Genomic DNA, 20676 nt, shown 5'->3' with positions numbered 1-20676 from the left:
ACAAGGTGGTAAGAAAGCTAAGTGATGTTAACTACATGGTGGAAGTGCTAGGCAGATGGCAGGGGCACAAACTGTACCATGTTAACATGATGAAACCTTACCATGATAGGGAGGCCCTTGTGCTGAGCATTTGCAGTGGATTGCAGGAGGGGTCTGACAAGAGATCTTGTGACTGATCTCCTCAGTGAGGCTCGGGCTGACACCTCAGTGGAAGTGGTAGCAATGTCCCAGCAGCTATCTCATACCCAGGTTCGAGAAATCTGAGCAGTGTTTCAGGAGTTTGGGGGCATGTTCACTGGGAAACCAGGGAGCACCCACCTGGTGCAGCACCAGGTAGATACAGGACCCCAAAGGCCTCTCAGGCAGGCCTGAGGGAAGAGGTACAGGAGATGTTGGAACTAGGGGTGATTCAGGAGTACAACAGTCCCTGGGCCTTCCCAGTGGGTACTGGTGCCAAAGAAGAATGGCAGCACCAGGTTCTGTGTGGATTACAGGAAATTAAATAGTCACACAGAGGCAGATGCTTACCCCATGCCTAGGACAGATGAGGCCCTAGAGCAGCTGGGTGGGGCTAAGTATCTTACAAACATTGATCTTACCAAGGGCTACTGGCAGGTGCCCTTGACTCCCAGTACTAGAGAGAAGTCAGCCTTTGTGACTCCTTTTGGCTTGTATGAGTTCACAAAGATGCCCTTTGGGATGAAGAATGCCCCAGCGACTTTCCAGAGGCTTGTAGATCATATCTTAGCAGGAGCAGTAGGGTTTGCCCTTGCTTACATGGATGATATTGCTATCTACAGCCATTCCTGGCAAGAGCACCTTCTGCATGTCAGGGAGGTGCTGGGCAGACTGCAGAGGGCAGGGTTGACCATTAAGCTGAGCAAATGTCAGATAGGAATGGCAGAGGGCTCCTACCTAAGACATAGAGTGGGGAGTGGTAAGATAAGGCCAGAACTTGCCAAAGTGGAAGCCATTCAGGCATGGCCTGCACCTGTCACCAAAAAGCAGGTGAGAGCATTCTTGGGGACAGCAGGGTACTACAGAAATTTAATTCCCAATTATAGTACCATAGCTGCTCCCCTCACAGACCTGACAACAAAGAAGAGGCCAGATAAGGTAGTGTGGACCCCAGCATGTGAGCAGGCATTTCAGAAGCTTAAGGAAGCTTTGGGTGGACCCCCTGTGTTAGCCAGTCCAGACTACAGCAAAGACTTTGTTGTGCAGGTGGATGCTTCAAACTATGGGGTGGGGGCTGTACTTAGCCAGATTTCTTCAGAGGGAGAAGAGCACCCCGTGGTTTATCTCAGTTGTAGGCTCCAACCCAGGGTGGAATGCTATGCAGCGGTAGAAAGGGAATGTCTAGCCATAGTGTGGGCACTACAAAAACTTCAGCCTTATCTGTATGGAAGAAAATTCACTGTGATGACAGATCACAACCCTCTAACATGGTTAAACAGAGCCAGTCAGCAAAATGCCAAGCTGCTAAGATGGTGTCTGCGGTTGCAAGCATATGATATGTCAGTGCAGCACCACAGTGGGAGTAGCAATGCCAATGCAGATGGGCTCTCAAGACAGGGAATGGGGTGAGGTACACCCAGATAGACCTGACACTCCCAAGTGACATTTCTCAAGGGGCACTTGAAAAACTTGCTTGAGTTCCCCCGGGGGGGGGGGGGGATTTTACGACTGGGGAGAGATGGGCGAAGGGTGCCAGCCTAGTCAAATAGAATTTGATATATAATTCTGGCATTTGTAAATAAATGTAAAATACAGGCATGTTTTCTTGAGTGTAGAAGAATACTGTAAAATGTGGAACTGCAAAATATGTGCAACATTGCACTCTACTGGCCCACTGAAGCATGTTGTGACCCTTTCATGTTAGAATTTGGCTCCATTGAGTCTGGATGAAGGTTTCATGCCCATTGTTTTAGGGCTAAAGTTTATGACCAGAATTTAGATGTGGAATGTGCTTTACTCCTCTGGTTTCTGTTAGAGTATACATGTGAAATGACTTATATTGTAAGTTTCTGAGCATGTGTTAGATTGCTAAAGAATGCAATTTGTGGCCTGAGTACTCCAGACTAAGTGTCAAAAATGATGTAATTTGGGAGGGCCTTATAGACATGTCTGTTAGTAATGTTTAAATACTATTTCTCACAAGAGACAATGAGCATTTTGAACTTGGATATCTAACTCAGCACTCTGCCTTATGCTCACATGTAAGTTTTAGCACTGTGATTTCTTGTAGGAATAGTTAAAGCTAGTGAATATTAATTAGGTATTTTTCTTTGAAATCAGACCTGTCCTACTGTATTATTTTAAGTTTCTGTGTGATCTCTGAACTCTTAGATATCTCTGTGGTGTAGTTGTATTGTCTTGTGTTTTAATTATTTATTATTAAATATTTTACCTGTGGCTGGTTTGTGTAGAGATAAGCTCTAGAGTACATTGCATATTTATAGAGTTTATTGTAATAGGCCACTCTAATAAGCCTTAGACTGTATAGTCCCATTACCAATTGGATAATAATATTGTACAGTAATAATTGGACAACCTTTTAAGGGCCTTTTAGTAGCTGATATTATTAGCTGGGTGGTGGCAGGGATTACTACCATTTGGTCTAGGTAAAGGGGCACAACTGGAGAATCTGTGTCAGCCTTTTCCAGGAGTGTCTGTGAAGTTGTATAAATACTTATCTCAAAGTGTGTGTGTGTGTTGTGTCAGCTACTTGGGCAGGGACAGGAAGCACTGGTTGGACAGAGAGGGTACTGGAGGTTTTAGCTTGCCCAGCTAGGCTGAGACCTGGACCCTATAGCTGCACCAGTGGGGAGTCTTATTGGGGACCTGATGAGCAAGGGAGCAACCAGCCCCAGACTGACTGTGATCTCTGTGTGCACTTAAAGGAAATTGTACTTTACTGTGTGTATTAATTATCCTTTCCTTTCTTCTAGGACACGACCTCCCTGGTGTTAGTGATGAGGATTGAGGCTCCTTGATTGCTGGGCCAGGGCACGGTTATCACATGGGCAAAGAAAAATAACCTATTCATTTTATTTTGCAGACTTTGGAGATGTCTGATGTCAATTTTTGAAGAAAGAACCAGAAGGGGGGAGGAGTCTGATTCCAGTTAAAGTAGACAGTGGTAGTTGCAGCCACCTCTGACCTATTATGTTTAAGGACAAGATATGCGTCTAATGAACCTGAAGGCACTAGTTTAGTTGTGCAGCTTTGAAAGCACAGGAACTCAGGTGTTCTAGGAGGCTATAGGATATGCTGTATAAGAGTCCAGCCTATTTAACTGAGGCAGCCATTTCCATTTCTGGCCATTCAGTTGTGTGGTAAAAGCAGAAACTTTGCATTTAACCAGAAATATACACTTGGCTGCATCAGGGTTCCTAATATGTTTGTGGGCTATAAATGTCTTGTCCATATGAGAGAATCTGCATATAAATTGTCTGTTGAGTGTTTCATAACATGCTGCCTCTTAGGTGAGTGTTGTCCTCTACATTTGAAAGTGCAGTGATATTGGAGGTAATATGAGATAATTTATGAAGAAAAATGAATAGAATCAGTCCTAGAACTGATCAGTGGGGATTCTTGTGGTAGAAAGGGGGGTTAGAAGGTATCCTCTCTTTTGGCTTTGAATGTTTTGCACTTAGGTAGGCCACCAAACATGATGCAGCCCTATCAGGGAGGACTAGATCCCCCAGTTTGTTTAGGAGAAGATGATTGTTCTAGACTGCTTCAAAGATTGAATACACCAGGCATATTGTGACTGTTTTAGCCATCTCTAATGGTAACTGTCTTTCAACATTTAAGAAGAACGTTTTTTGCTTCATCTATCTAATATATTAATATGTATACCCCTGAGCATTTCTGGGGAGACCGTCTTTTGATGCATCTTTATTGTGCTTATTTAACATGCTTCGTGGTTCTTAAATGTCTAGACTTACATTTATTCCCATTCTTGTTCATTCACTGGAATTTTAGATCCTTTACACATATTACAGTGTACTACAAGTATCTCTGTTTTATTTTGTGTTTGTTTTTTTTCTTTATTTCTTCTTCTTCTCTTAAAACAGTATTAACACTCACTTGTTGTAGTCTGTGTTCTAGAATGTTGAACTACTAGCCTCTTCTTTGCATTCCATAGCTGTCCTGAATGTGACCTTTTTTCACTGTGAGAAACTACTGGGATGCATGTCTGCATTTGGCCACTTTTGTTTGATTTAGATAATTTCAAAGACACCCATACTATCTAACCTTATTCATCCCTACAATAACCTGAAATCCCTAAGATCTTCACAAAAAATCCTCATAAATATTAACAAATCAAACAATAGAGCTGGAGACTCTCTTCACTAATACTGTTGGGAAAATCTGGAACTTACTCCCCACTGAACTTTCTACACTTCCCTCTATTTTCTCGTTCAAAAATAAACTTAAGCTCTTCCTTAAAACACATTGGATGTGCCCCTGTACTAAACCTGACTAACCTACATGCTCTCACTACTTGTTTCAACCCCACCTTATATGCTCTAGCTACCTGTTTCTACCTCACTGTCTCAGCTCAGTAACAATCTCATCAGAATTCTACTACCATTCTACCTCTACTACCTAGCCTCACCTATTAGTATACTCTCATAAAAGTTCCAGTCTTCACGATTAGAATTTTCTTACTCAACTTCTGTTCCAGTCTTACTTTCCTTTTTTCCCCTTCTTATATCTACAATTATATGATGTGTTTTACTGTCAATCTTTCTGAACAGTTAATTGCAGCCTCATGATAAATTGTATTATGTTTAGTCAATATTTTGTGTTATATGCTCTATATACCTGTAACCACTTTTTAGCTAATAGTGTTTTAGTTATGATTAATGTAGTCAATCTCATATATGTACTTCTGTAGATATGTACTGTAATTGAACTTTGGAGCTTATCTCCCCGGGCCTCTACTGAAAATGGACATATATCCAGCTAGACTAGCCCGGTCAACAAATGTAAAATAAAATAAATAAAAATAAAAATAAATTTAAGATTAATGTGGTCTGGTCTCCACCATTATCTACTAAGAAATAGCCCTATATCATACATCTTCCTCATCCTTTTAGTCAAGATGAATACTGACAATGGCCATCTTATCCTTCAGCCACTTTCAGACCCTTTGTGTCCCGTTCCCATTTTTAAACTGGGGCCACTAATTACAGGCAGACTGTTAACTGCAAATGTCATCTTAGGTGTCACACCTTTAAAGTCTGTGTTCATTTCAGTAAGAGTTACACCAAACCTAAAGTTCCATTGGTAGAGTTTGAATGAATGATATATCTGTTTGTTATGTAGGATGCCTTTCAAGAGGCATACTGTTTCCAACCTGATTTACTTTACACTTTTGAATAATTTTGCATTAAACAATTGAATATTAATGTAATGAACAATGAAGTTGCATGTTACATATCTATGCATGTCTGCTGTTCATGCACTGGAATCATGCTACCAGATAAGCTCTGCAGAAGTGAATGCATTTTTACATATTTATATCTGTGACTTGTTACAGGCAGGATGGAGTTGGTGGAGAAGAGTGTCAGGAGGGATTTGTGACAGACGAGTACCTGTAAGAGTGAAAGGGAAGGTCTACAAGAGGGTAGTGAGACCAGCTATGTTATATGGGTTGGAGACAGTGGCATTGAAAAAAGGCAGGAGTTTGAGCTGGATGTGGCAGACTTAAAGATGTTAAGATTTGCACTGGATGTGATGAGGGTGGACAGGATTAGGAATAAGTATATTAGAGGGTCAGCCAAGGTTGGAAGGTTTGGAGTCAAAGCCAGAGAGGCACGATTACGTTGGTTTGGACATGTGCTGAGGAGGGATGCTGAGTATATTGGGAAAAAGATGCTAAGGATGAAGCTACCAGGTAACAGGAAAAGAGGAAGGCCTAAGATAAGGTTTATGGATGTGGTGAGACAGGACAGGAAGGTGGTTGGTGTGACAGAGCAAGATGCAGAGGACAGGAAGAAATGGAAACAGGTGATCTGCTGTGGTGACCCCTAACGGGAACAGCCGAAAGACGATGATGATGATGACTTGTTTTCAGTATCTAAAACTTCTCTAGTAGTGTACTGCAATTTCATTAAACTGCTCTGACATTCTGGGATTTTATATGTGTAAATCTAATTACATGAACATACTAGCAAATTGTAAGACACATATCCCTTTTTTATTGCTGTTGCAAACTTAGCAATGCACTGATGCATTTGAATTTGCAGCTGTAGCAATAAGTGTGAAATTAATATTATTATTATGCTTATTTGTTTTACTGGACCATAAATCAGATGTACTCATCATACAAAACCTTGCAAAATAGAAATGGAAGTGAGGCGTAAATGTCAAGAAGGGCAGAATGCTATACACAGTGATCAGATCAGAAAGGACCCTTGCTTTGCATATTTCAATTCATAAACAAAGACTCAGCTAGGTATTTTTCTAAAAGTTTAAAGAGAAGACTGCTTTCTGCCACCAGTCCACACTGCTTAACTGCTCATAATTTCACAAACTGTATCGTTTTTTGCCTCATATATTTTTTATTCGCTCCTCATAAAGGTTGTGGTTTTCTGACAAATCATTAAGGATTACAGTCACTAACTAATGACATTCATTTCAGTTTCAGATGTTATATCCTTCAGAAAATGCTTGCTATTGCAAAATACGTTATTTAAGCAACATTTTAAGTTTATGACTGCAATATTTAATACGTGGTTGTGATTTTGGGCCTTTAACCCCACTATTATTTTTTTGCTTTGCCCAGAATTATTGCACTAAGAGGTTGAAAAGTATGTGTCAGTCTGAAAGGGCAGTAGACAAAGTTGACTTCCTTACCCTTGGCCAAGTGTGAACTGGATGCAGTTACACCTCACTTGGTACAACTTCTCTGAGTAGCGGCACACCGACCTGTGTGTTTCATTAAAAATCACTGTTGCCATGGTTTTCATTACTGTGCTGGCACTCATTCAAAGCTTTAGGGCTTTTCAGTTTTCTTTGCAGCTGTGCAACAATGGAGTTTGTATGCATAAGTAAGGAGGATGTTGGGGTGAAGGGTTTAAGGTGGTTTGCCTCCCTACAAATAAATAAATAAAAAACAGAGATAGAGAGATAGCTAATGAGGCTTTGACTCTTGTGGACTTGTCTAATTATAATGAACTGAAAAAAAGCTCCGGGTTATTGGTCATATATTTAGAAATGTGTGACCTAACATTGTGAAGGCTTGGAAAGAGCTGAGGAGAGTGGGGTGCTGCTCATGTAAGGAAAGACTCATCCAAAGAAAATGGAGGCCATAATACTTTGAAACTTAAATGATTACTGACTGTATTCCCACTCTGAGTATGGTGTAAAGAGACCCCATCTAAAGGAGCATATAGCAGAACAGTTGTGGTCCAGCAATAAACTAGTAATGTGCACACAGTGTTTATAATGCATTTGAAAGAGAAAATTGCATAAATACCTTACTAATATAAGCATGCCAGAAGAAGAAATTCTCTGTAAAAAAAATAAAAGACTTGTGAGAAACTGAAGGCTGTTAGGATAAAGTTTTCAAAGAAATAATAAAGTTCTTATAAAAAGTATACTAGCAGGAGCAGAAATGGAAAATGAAAAAAAAAAAAAAAACGTAACGTATGAGTATAGCTAAAGATCTAGGAGTACTAGTGAGTGTGTCAATGAGGGAAGACAGAAAGATGCCCTGAGTTAAGTTTTCTCCATCTCTTCACTAGTTTGGTTCTAAATATGTCTTTGAAGCATTTCTCCCCAGGCCTCCCCAGAAAAGGGGTCTTGCATGCCCCATTCAGACTGTCCTGGTAACCAAATGCAAATAATGTTAACGATAACATCTTTTAAGCTTAACTTTTTTTTACTAAATGCATTTCACTTCTTAGAATAGTTGACGTTGTGCTTTAATAAACATATATATATATATATATATATATATATATGACTGTTGCCATGATTTACATTATAGCAAAACAGACTTTTACAGAAGACTAATTTCACAGCCATACACTAACTGTGAAAAACAGAAGTATGATGTAACGGGATGAGTCATACAACTGTATTTTTTGTCATTTCATGTGTGTTCAGTATGTTCTTTAAATAAAGAAGCTTATAAATAATCCTGATTACCTTTAATGACCAGATCTTGAGAACCAAAGCACATTTAAGGCAAAGCGCTTAATTATTTGTGCTATCTGAACCTTTAGCTCACTTCCCTAAGGGAGTAGGCTGTTGTACTGCTTCTGAATTCTTAAAAAGCAGTTATGTGCTTTATTCTGTTTCTTTTTTTCTCCTTTTTAAAAATATATTGCTTTTCAGCTAAAGTTACAGCTAATGGTGATAGATACAGTCTCTGTAACTAAACACCATTGTTGGGACTACACCTTGTATGAGTCATACCTCCGTAGAACAGTGGAAAACAATCTCTCTTCCAGTTTTTAAAAAAAAGCTGACTGAATAAAATGCAGTTAAGTGGTGTTAGTACTTTGGCCTCTGTACCATTTACAAGAATATGACATCCTGTTAGGAGGCTCGCACTAACTTGTTCAGAGAGACATGTAACTACACTTCAGGGAAGGGAGACTCTTGAGCTGACTATTGAGTCAACATGAAGCTACTTGTCTGTCAAGAATGCTGTGTGTTTGAGCCCAGATCACAATATGTCACAAATTGTGAAGATTTTTATAGTTTCATACATTCCCAAGGTGTTTTTGTGCATTTTAGTGGTCAACAGGTGGGATTTTTTTCTCTTTTGACTGTACAACAACATTATAAAGTTAAAATATTTAAATGCTGTACAAGAAGGGTTCCTCCAAAAGCAAACTGATTAGTGGATGCTTGCTTTTCATTAAGCTATGTAGCATAACAGAGTGTAGTAAATGTGCCTGCCGAAGCAGCATAATTTGACATTTTATGAGATCTGCTTGAAATGAAGCTCTAGAGCTTTTGTGTCAAAGCCAGAAGACGTCAGGGCCACTTCATACCAGAAACCCAGTTATCCACAGTTCCCAGATATGTCAATAGAAATAGATTTCAGGTGAAAAAACAGGCATAAATAATAAGTATGAAGTATTCCTTTCATTTACGTTTCACTTATATGAAATATGAATTAGAATCTGGCCTGACTTGTTAGATGCTGATATATCTAGAAATATTCTTAAAATTACCATATTTTAACTGGGATGTATAGATGTTTTCAATTTAAGTGCCATCATGAAGCAGTAAAACAAACAATTCTCTGTGATAAATAATTACCTTTAGAAAGCTGCAGTAAAATCAGTCTTACTGTGCAAGAAACATTCATCTTGCTACACATCACATAGAATATGCCAGGTATGCATCAATGTTGTGAACTGAAGAGATCATAACACAGCTACATGTAATTATGACACACTACATTGCTTTGGCTGGATATACAAAGCCCAATGTACTATATACTTCTTGTATCTGCAGACTAAAATGCAGTTTATGAACTTGCAGCAGATATATGCCAAAACTAGTTAACCCCAATGTCTGAACAATAAAGCAGCTGCACTGGTACTGTGGAATGTGTCTGCAGGCATTGATTTTTCATGCATTGTGGTGCAGATTACTAACCAAAGTATAGAGGGTGGTCAGTCATGCATCACTGTCCTTTTAGTAGGTTCTATATATCAATATGATGCAATGTATAAGAGGAGTTCCTATGCAGCAACAGACAGCTCAAAAGTCTTTGATAAAATGCCCTGTTGGTTAATGTTATTCACAATAACTGTCCTGATTGCAGAATGACATCAAAAGCAAAGTGCCTCTGTCAGCATCTAGTAACACCATTCTAGTGATCATCTCAAAAGCATAATGAAAACCATTACTGAAGTCTTTGTGATATTTAATATGGAACCACCTGCCCAGTCTATATCCCCAGCACCCCTCTCAATCATTCCTGTCATAAAATTCCATGACTCACACAATCCACCTTGCATGAACATCACCTATCGTTGTCTGATACTTCTATGTGTATTAATAATCCATTGATCTACACATGCTCTTTCACAGATGACAGCAGGTAGCTGTCCAGTGTGGTATGAGAAGAGATGGGTTTTTATTGTCTCATTGCCAGGGCACTTCTATGGGCTAGGCTTATAAAGGCCCCAGGGCTATTTGCCTAGTACACACTTATGAACTTATGAACCTATGTCACAAAGGGCCCAATCTGGGGTGGAGATTATGGTATACTTGGGTAGGCTTAGAGTCAGATGAGGGGACCTAACATGTTATGGTGGGTTTTTTATTTATATTATTGCTTAGCTGTCAGGACAGTTGTGAAGTGGGAGCAAATCCATGTGGCAGTGGTTGTTTGAACTGCTTTCATCTGCATTTAGGATGATCATAGTTGGAAGATGGTTGCCCACTGGTGGTGCCGTTGTTTCTGGTAGGGGATTTCTACCTGATCCTGCAATATAGCTACATTCTTGGACAGCAAACAGCGAGTGCTGCTGTCTGCTACTTTTGTAGATATACTGGTGCCTATGTATATGGCTGTTAGCTTAATTTGCATGGTTATTTATGCTACATGCAAAAGATATATACTGATGTATGGACATCATGTTCTGCGCACAATACAGAATGGATCTGAGTGGTGCAGTGCTCTGAGTACAGGTACAAATCAGTGCTCTATGCACAGTGCAGAATGGATGTACAGTGCTGCAGGGGTCTGTGTACAGGCACAAATCAAAACTCTGAGCATGGTGCAGAAAAGATCTGCAGTGCTGCAGTGCTCTGAGTACAGGTACAAATCAATGCTCTAGGCACAGTGCAGAACGATTCTACAGTGCTGCAGGGGTCTGTGTATAGGCACAAATTGATGTTCTGACCATGGTGCAGAATGGATCTGCAGTGCTGCAGGGCTCTGAATACAGGTAAACCCAATGCTCTATGCACACTGCAGAGTGGATCTACAGTGCTGCAGGGCTCAGAGTGCAGGCACAAATCAGTGCTCTGCTTATGGTGCAGAATGGATCTGCAGTGCTGGAGTGCCATGAGTACAGGTACAAATCAAAGCTGTATTCACAGTGCAGAATGGTTCTGCAGTGCTGCAGGCCTCAGAGTACAGGCACAAATCAGTGCTCTGAGCATGGCACAGAATGGATCTACAGTGCTGCAGGAGTCTGTGTACAAGCGCAAATCAATGATCTGCACACAATGCAGAATGGATCTACAGTGCTTTGGAGCTTTGTACACAGGCACAAATCAATGCTTTGCGCACGGTGCAAAATGGCTCTACAGTGCTACAGGGGTCTATGTACAAGTATAAATCAATGTTCTACCCACAATGCAAAATGAATCTACAGTGCTGCAGGGCTCTGTGTACAGGCACAAATCATTTTTAGGTTATATGTGATGAGGACTGAAGCTCAGTCAATGTTTTTGTCACACTACAAAATATTCATAGCTATGTAAAGCCAGAAGTCCTTATACTAACACAAATAAAACTATAGTAATACTTTATCCAATTAAGAAATTATGTTAATTTGTCAAATCCACTTGTGTAGGACAAAGCCAATAACAGCTATAATTCTTCAAAATGTTTACACGTGTTGCCTAATGTGCTGTGAACAGGTATAATCTGCTTTTCATGTATATTTTATTAGCAGTGCTGCACCAAGGTTGTGCAGCTTAACATAGTGTTGAACTAAAATTGGGAAGGAATGCTGAGGGGAAAAAGTGGATGTGTCTTAGACTGCGGTTCTCTGGGACAGTATACTGGTTAGGACAGGAGTGGCTTTAGGTCAGCTGGTGCCCTAGGCAAAAGGGCCCCATGATACCCTCTACCACACCACCCGGTGCCCCCATCCTCGTCTACCTACACCAAATAAATACTGGAAAAGTGCCCCTACAAGAGCAGTGCCCTAGGCGGCTGCCTAGTTGGCCTGTGCCTAAGGCCAGCTATGGGTTGGGAAACCATCTTTCACTAGCATTCTTTAATATGCTGACCACTAGTGGTAGTATAAGTGACCCAATGTGTATCTGTGTGCATAGTGTGGGATTATGGAGAGTAAATTTAAAATGATGTTGTGAGGGAATGGTAGCAAAAGCCATAATAACAGGACTAAATTGATCTTGGCTACAGTTCACTCATCTGGCTGTGGTTACCCTTCTTGATGCATTTTTTAATGGAAGAGTGACAGGTCTCATTTGCTGCAATTAAAGACATTGATTTAGGTGCACATATTGTAAATGCATGTGCCTGTGGTACAATGCAACTCACAGCTCTGAGTATTGAGCATGACTGCACATTGCCTTGTACTGCATATGATAGTTCTGTAGCAATCCTGGCAGAACGAGTTAGAGAGAGAGAGGGAGATAGAGAGAGAGAGAGACAGAGAGAGAGGGAGAGAATATTAGTGAGAGATACATAAGTAGCTGAAGTGGTCTGCACAGCCATTCTGATGATACATTTCAGTAATCTGAGCAGAGTTACTGTCAGGACAGATGATATGGAGTGTTGAAAGTTTTTTTTTCTTCCTTTAAAATAGTAGTATGCTAAGATGGATTAGACTTTTAGTTTATTTCAGTGCGTATCCAGATATTAACTGTCGCTCTGAGGAGCTGATACAGTAAGCGAAATGAAGAACTGCAGTTCATGCAAGACCTACAGAGAATTGTCTCAGTCTGTGAGTTTGTTGTTTGCTAAAAGCTTGTATTGTAATACATTCTGAGAAAAAAAATCATAATCTAATGAGTTAGTGGGTCTTTATTTTCATCAGAATTTTGCAGAGCTGAAGAAAACAAATGCATAAAGCAATAAGATATTTGAGAAAGATATACAAATGCTTGCTGAGATGGCAATTTCATGTTGGAGCAGGCAATGGTATGTTAAGTGAAAGTGTGCCAGCCAAATCAAAGGTGTCTGAATAATAGCAGGCTGAACCATGAATTACTACATATGCATAGCCTAACACAAAGAGAAGTATTAAAAAAAGAAAAAAAATGCTGAAGCAGAAAGCTGAACCTCACCTAAAAAGCTGAATTCATTCAGTAGCCACCGCCCTGCCTAGCAGTTCTAAACGTGTGCAGACACTGGCGGCTCCTTTTCTCTTGTGTTGGGAACTTTATTTTCGCATCTTGCACATAGCTTTCATGTGGCATTTTTGATGTGCCTGGTCTTTCAGTGCAAGATTTGCAAAAGAGTTTCAATACTGTATGTTATTTTTTACAGTATGTGTATAAAAGATTTTCTAAGAGACAGATTAGTGTTCACATACAAATGTTATAAGGAAATGTACAATTGCACTTCTGTTAGCATAATGTCTATTCTGCTAGGAAACTTTTACTATATTTTGAAGTAATAATATTTTGAATGTACAACTACAGTTCTGATACTATTCTCAGGATGCATTTGCACAGGATAAATTATTTGAGGGGCAGCATCATATTGATAGAGGATTTACATCTTAATCATTTTGTGTGTATACACACACACACACACACATATATATATATATATATATATATATATATATATATATATATATATATATATATATATATATATATACATACATATATGTATATTGATCCCTCTCGTGCACGCGCGCTCTCTCTCTCTATATATATATACATACACACATATTTGTATATACATACACATACGCGATACACAAACACATATATAAACATACATATGCATATATACTGTGACCATAAAAAGGGGGGAGCAAAGTAAGGCAGTACAGGGCAGACAGAGCAGAGAGGTAGAATAGGCAGAAAATTCTTAAGGATAGTTGTTAGCTAGGCCAAATCTCAGTTCCTTACCAACAAAACAGCATGCTTTTGTGCACTTTTATTCGCTTTCATAGCAAATCTGTTTTATATAACTAGTAACTCAACTGCCATTTAAATGCTGTGCGTAATTTTAACAAAACATTGAAATCAGCAAAGGGAATGTAGAATCCTGATTGGTTTGTAAAATATTTCATCTGGACCATTATCCAGTTACAACAGTCTACTCTAAAAATATCTTTACAGTATGTAACAAAAAACTGTCCATTTCATAACTGAAGTAAGATAAACCATTGAAAATTACTATTGTAAGTTAAAAACATGTATAGAATATGTGAAGCTCCCAACTGTGCAATCTGTTGTAACCCACTTTAGGTATGTCATTATTCCATCATAACGTGCAACCCATACCATGATGTAGAGGGTAAAAGACACTCCCTCAAAAATAAAAATAGATCAGACCATGATTAAAGTGGCAGTGAAGATAGTTTCTAGTATTGCTTTTAAATATAAATGATGCTTTTGTTAATGTCTGAAAAGTTAATATATAATACAATCAAGGAATTTAATGACATTTTTCCTCCAGTTCTTCAATTATTATGAGGAAATGTTATGCTAGGCAAATCTTTCTATTGGGAGCTGTTTAAAGTCCAATAAATATCTTCATCTGTGGAATTATTTGATCTCATCTGCTTGCTCAGTTTGTAGAGGACCGCTGAATATAAAAGTCAAAGATATATAGTGAATTTTTTATTTGTTTCACTGAAGATATGACGGATAAATGGGAGCTAGACTCCTCAGTGGATACAAGAAAAGATTAGTTCATATGAGGGAAACGTGAAGAGGTTCCTCTAAATAGATAAAGGACTGAAGGGTATCAGTAACCGATTGTAGAGACCAACTACTCTTTGAAGATGCAAAAGTACTTCTTCACTGAGAAGGTTGTAGACCCATAGAACTGACTATCAGAATGAGTGGTGAAGAGAGACTCCATGGAGGAATTCAAGAGAAAATTCAGCGTTTGTGAAAGAAATGAGGGAGGAAGAATCAGACAGAGAGCTTGTAGAATGCTGAACATGCTTAAAGTGCAAAGAAGGTAGGATTATGGTCTCCTTCTGAATTCATTCAAATGTAGTGCAGTTTAAATTAAAGTGAAATATCTTTAATGGCTAAGCAGTAAAACTTTAGGGGCTCTACAGTTGTAAGTATATAAGCTACATGGTTCATACAATAGGAATACCTGTTCCCAGAGCCATTTAAAATGGTAGCCTTTTAGTTTTGTGTGGAGCAAAATGTGTTTTGTAAATATTTCCACATGGGATCATGAAGCAATGAATCCTGATTGGCTCAGACAGCTTTCCAGGAATAAAAGTCAGCATAATGGCCTATCTCAAGTAAGCCATGCTAAATGCTTCCATTATGATAGCTTGAACTTCAACTCACTCAAACCTCAACTGCCCTGCCCTACAACCTTTAACCTATTACTTAAAGAACACATGACTTTTAGTATATGTCCTTGCAAAGCAATAGCTCTATAAGCACTCCAATTAATCATACAGCAAATCAGATGTTTTTTTTTTGAATGGAATAAGCTGTCTTCGATCCCCATATATGGGGGGTGTTGCCTCCAAACCCCATTATTTTATTTTTGTCATAACAGTGTTAATCTGATTCGGTGAAAAAGCATAAAACACAAAAGACAAACAATCTCACTCTTCTTTTGAGTTAGCATGATCCTGGAGAGGCAATGATAAAGTTCATTGCAATGAAAAATACATTGATGTAAAGAAAAGTGATCAAACAGGTGCATGCTCCAGGAAACAAGTCTCAAGCATACAGGACTCTAGCAGGAAGGCTGCCAGTAGTCTTGAGTAAGGCTCTGTGAACTCTAAAATATACTGGCTTGTTTGAACAAAGGAGGAATAGAAACTTTTCCTAAAGTTCAAGAAGATGATCAAATGGCGAGTCTATTTTAGATTGGCCAGGCAAGAACTTAAAATATATGCTTTTTTATATCAGTTGGATCTTTTGATGCATTTTTACTCTTTTTATATCTTTTTTTCCTATTGAAGAAAAAGGATTCCAGCACCTAGGCAGTGAAACATTTCCCTGTTGTACATTTGGCTGGGGACAGATGGCTGAAGTGACATTTAGTTGCAGAGACATACAGCTGTTATAAATTCCTTGTGGGCAAAGAGAAGCAAACAACACCATGCCCACAGCCTCAATAAACAAGTGCATGTGGACAGGGGAAGTAATGTGTTGTGCTTCATGTACCGCACATGCTTATGTAAGTACAACATGTAGAAGTGTGTTACAGCATAGAGGAAATCCTGTAAGCTGCCATAGTCACATTTATGCTCCAGTATGTGTTTAGACAATATACCCTAGACACTGTGAAGTGGGTGGTGGTCCACACACTCCAATTATAAAGGCACTGCTCATTGTGCACTGCATTTTTACTGCCATTGACATGCCCACTATACAGCCTGCTGTCTCTTGGTGCTTCAGGAGCCATGGACATTATTTCCCCCTGTACATTTGGTCATTAAAACTGACGGTATGACACTGAGTGCTTCTCTGTGCTCACATAGAATATGCAACAGCCATATGTCTGCGCAGTTGAATGCCACTTCAGCCATGTGTTCCCAACCAAATGTGCCACAGGAAAATGTTTCACTGCCTAGGTACCTAAACCCTCACAAACAGCATACATACCATTTAGTCCTAAAGTGACAGCAGTAGTTTTAAAATATAAGCTAAATAGAGGCGTGCTTGAAATAATAGACCATCGACAAATGTGTATACTGTTGAGATATTGCAAATATATATACATATATATATATATATATATATATATATATATATATATATATATATATATCTGTTGTGCCAATGTGAAACTGATGAAGTTATGAAGATTATTTGTTCATTTTACACATAGTGTGTAAAGCTATTACATATAAATATGCAAATCCAGTTTGTTGTTTTGTTAATGATGTTGGCACATTAGCAGACGTATAGTTGTAGTGAATGATGAAAATTTGTGTAGTATATTAGGAGAGCTTGCATGGCCTATTTCACATTCACTTCAAGTGCCAGTTCAGCAACACAAACTGTTTAGCTATGCAATGAAATTGTAAGGCATTGTAGACTTGTGAATGCTGTTGTTATTTTGTTGTGCACTTACTGGCATTTTTCAAATCTGATTTTTGCATCAAAAAGATGATAAACCAAGAGAAAGTGCTGATGATTAGGAAGATATGATAGATGTTTCAGCCCCAGGCAAGAAGTTCCAGCACCTGAAATGGTCATTGCCTGGAAAACATGATGCAAACAATCTTAAATTAAGTAGTGTGAGCATTTTTCTGCAGTATTTCAGTGTAAATGTTTAATATTTAAGTTACAGGTGTCATCTATTTCCAGAGTACATCTGTTTACTGCTATGAGTTAAGCTGAGTGATCCATTCAACTACTTTATAAATGTAGGTGTCACCCACATATCTTTTAATTTTTATCTGCAGAGACAAAGAAGAAAATAATTAGAGAAGGGACCCTAAATTAGGGACACTTTTTAAGAGCTGATATTATGAACTTCTGAAAATAATTTTAAATTTAAGGATGGGTGGAGCAAAAGTTTTGAGAACAAGTTAGGAGTGTCCATCCAAAATGTGGAGAGTTGAGAAGTATGGACACTCAACAAAATGTGGACAGCTGAGAGGTATGGTCACCCAACAAATCAAAATGACATAAAATATTGTTACTGACAGCAGATCAAGATTACTTGTCCTACATTGATCAGAGGTTGTTGTTGAAATTCTGAGGAGTAGAACTGCAAGCCTCAGAACAGGGAGACTGAGTACAAATTGATGCATGTTACTAAGTCTGAGTTTGCAGTAAGTCGAAGTATTCCCCAATACTCAGAGGTGCAGTGATCCCGGAGTTATGTATATACTTAACAGCGGCAGGGCTTCCTTCAGCAAAACATTTCAACAGTTGCTGTACTAAAAAAATCAAATTTTAAGTTGTGGGGCTCAGTGATGGATTTAGCACTTCTGATAAGATAAGAACCACATTCATACCTGTCAACCTCAACATGAAGAAGTCTAGGCAATTACAAAAATAACGAGGAGGCAAAGACCCAAAATCAGGGACAAATTTTAAATATCACTCTCTTACACATTTTCTGAACAATATAAAGTCTGAAACTCAAATTTATGTAATCATTTAGTGATTTCAATCCTCAGCGATTTGCCCAAATGTGACAGATTTTATGAGAAGCAAGCCAAAATTATAAGGCAAAAATCTGGACATTCTGCAAAAAATCTAGACATTTGAGAGGTATGACCAAATTATCAGCCCTTTTCCTTCCTATTAAAGTATTACGCTTAACATTAAAAAGACATTGTCCACTCTTTCTTAAGAAAAGTTGCGTTAGGTTTGTCTCAGCACTGACAAATTCTGTCAACATTTGGAATTTCAATTGCCTCATTAACAGGACTTTTCATCTGCCACATGTTCTTTAAAAAACAATCCTCATATCTTCCAGACTTGACTATCTTAAATGTCCATATTGTTTTCTTGTTTTAACATACACGTTTTAACTATTTTCACATTTTTATTTCTGATATATTGGCCTCCTTACAATGTTACATTTGTGAAAACTTATACATTTAAGTAATACAAAAGGTGATGAAGTTCTGCATTGAGTTTTTGTTTAAGTTACTTAAGAACTACTCTATGGGAAGAAGTCTTCTGATGTGAAACTGTAGATGCTCTCAAATGCAATGTTTCAATTGCTTTGGCTGTCAGACATAAGACAGCCTTATCATCATTTTGATTTAGCCTTAGGTTGTGTATCCTCATCACACATCCCAGAATCCTTGAGCAGCTGAAGCAATTATTCATCACAAATATGACTACTAACTCAGCAACCTGCCTTTTAACTGAAATTAACAGCATTTTGATTGAATGAACTCAGTGTCACACATTAGAAGGTAAGCATTCTGTATGTGATGTCAAATGAATTATTGTGGCCTAATTCCCAAAGACGTGCTGTCAGTGCAAGTGACCACTTACACTGAGAGCAGGCTGAGACCAGATCTTTTGGAATCTGTTCCATGTAGCAAGCCTGTTCAAAGGCAGATCTTACACCGAAGTAAGTCACTTACACTGAGAGCAGGCCTTTGGGAATCACGGCAGACTTATGCTGAGAGAAGCTGTTTTGGAATTTGGCCCTTGACGTTCTAGGCAGAGAAAAGGTAAATGAACATGCTGAATAGTAATGCCAAGAACACTGCTTGGTGTAGATAAGTTGAAGATATGTTTCTGGAAAAACATTCAATAGCAGATAAGCATTACTAAGCATGTATGGTTTGCTTGTTTCTGTACTTGCTGACAACTCCATGCATCCTATTTAATTATTGTACAGTAGCACCATATGTCATAGTAAATATACAAAGCCATTACCTTAACATTACCTCTGCCAAATAATCTGAAATAAGGGCACTTTTTAAACATAATGCAGGAGAAAGTACTGTATTTTATTTCAGAATGGTTAGGTAAAAAAATGCCGTTATCATTTTTATTATAATTATAGTCAATACAATTGTGTCTCCCTTGAAAAGATGCCACTGGCCTAGTGGGACTAAACTGGTCAACTAAATCAAGTCAGTAAATAAAACAAGTAAACCAGTCAACCAAATCAAGTGAATAAATAAAACAAATAAAATAATTATTTTATTTTTACAGTTAATTAGAATCTTTTATCAGCATTCCGATAAAAATGGATGCAGTAATGCTTTTCCAAAGCAAAATATTCCCCCAAAGGATACAGTGTACTATAAAATTTATTTCCACTGGAACACTGCAGAGGTTAGTTTTCCTGTGATATGTTCATTGCCCTGAAACAATAGCTCAGAATTGATAAAAAGCTATGGAAAATTATTTTGCAAAGAATGATGATGTTTCCTTGGCATCTGTCCACATACATCTAAAAAAATGGCTGCCCCAACTGTAAAAGAAAACCGTCATAAGAACTAGCCGTGCATTCGGATGTGAGCTGCTTCTTTTCAGTTCCTATAGACCTGTCACACAGCCATATGTCTTGTCTGCTGTGTTTATATTTCTTAGCTTACCAATGACATGTAAGTAACATAGAAAGATTAGCTACTGCCCACTTAAAAGTGTGAAATGAAAACAGTTATCTAATTTTTTGGTTTCTGAGAGTCACTCAGTTATAGTGGAAGTTTTCTTTGTGCCATAATGTGAGCATGTAGTTAAGTCAACACCACTGCTTTTTTTATACCATTTCATCACTTGAAATTATACAAGTGCATTGTTGTCAACTATTAGTGATATACTAAGCCTGAGGCAAAGTGAGCTTACAGACAGTATATTTTGAATTATGCTAGTTTAGAAGTATAGGGTTTGCAGAGAAGCTTGCCTCTACAAGAACTTTTTTGTCATTTAATATTGCCAATATTATTTCAGCAACATTGTGGTAAATGATATTTGTGTGCTTAACAGCAAATGAAAAAACAGGCCTAGAACCTGAGATAAACACAAAACCAAAATAAAATATGAATAAGCTTGAACCAGCTAAGCAAACCACACAAGGTGAAGGGAAAATTGATAAAAAAAAAAAATTTATTGAGCGCTTTCGTCATGTGTAACAAATGACTTCTTCAGAACGATACCAAACAATATTCAAGAGTAGTCCTTAAAAAATTCCACATCTAAATAATTAATTTGATTCTGATTATGTGAATGTGTAAACATCAAGAAAGAAGCAGTGGAATTAATGTACTGTTATTCCTCTGGTCTCATTTATGTAGCTATTTGTCAGTCTTGCTTTGTTTTTATGTGGGGAAAACA

The 20676-nt window shown here is 38.3% G+C and overlaps 1 long non-coding RNA gene across 1 annotated transcript in view; it reads left to right on the top strand.

The window, feature by feature from the left end:
* Positions 1-12490: 12490 nt before the first annotated feature.
* The window catches only part of LOC122810919, a 207214-nt gene continuing 199028 nt past the window's right edge, over positions 12491-20676 (top strand). The window contains exon 1 of the long non-coding RNA XR_006366150.1: positions 12491-12692. This is a non-coding gene — a long non-coding RNA (uncharacterized LOC122810919). The remainder of the gene's footprint in view (positions 12693-20676) is intronic.

Source organism: Protopterus annectens, chromosome 9.part0 (assembly GCF_019279795.1).
Source record: "Protopterus annectens isolate FY-2018-M chromosome 9.part0, PAN1.0, whole genome shotgun sequence".
NCBI lineage: Eukaryota > Metazoa > Chordata > Ceratodontiformes > Protopteridae > Protopterus > Protopterus annectens.
Note: the sequence above shows the minus strand (reverse complement) of the source record. Positions and strands in the feature narration are given on the sequence as shown.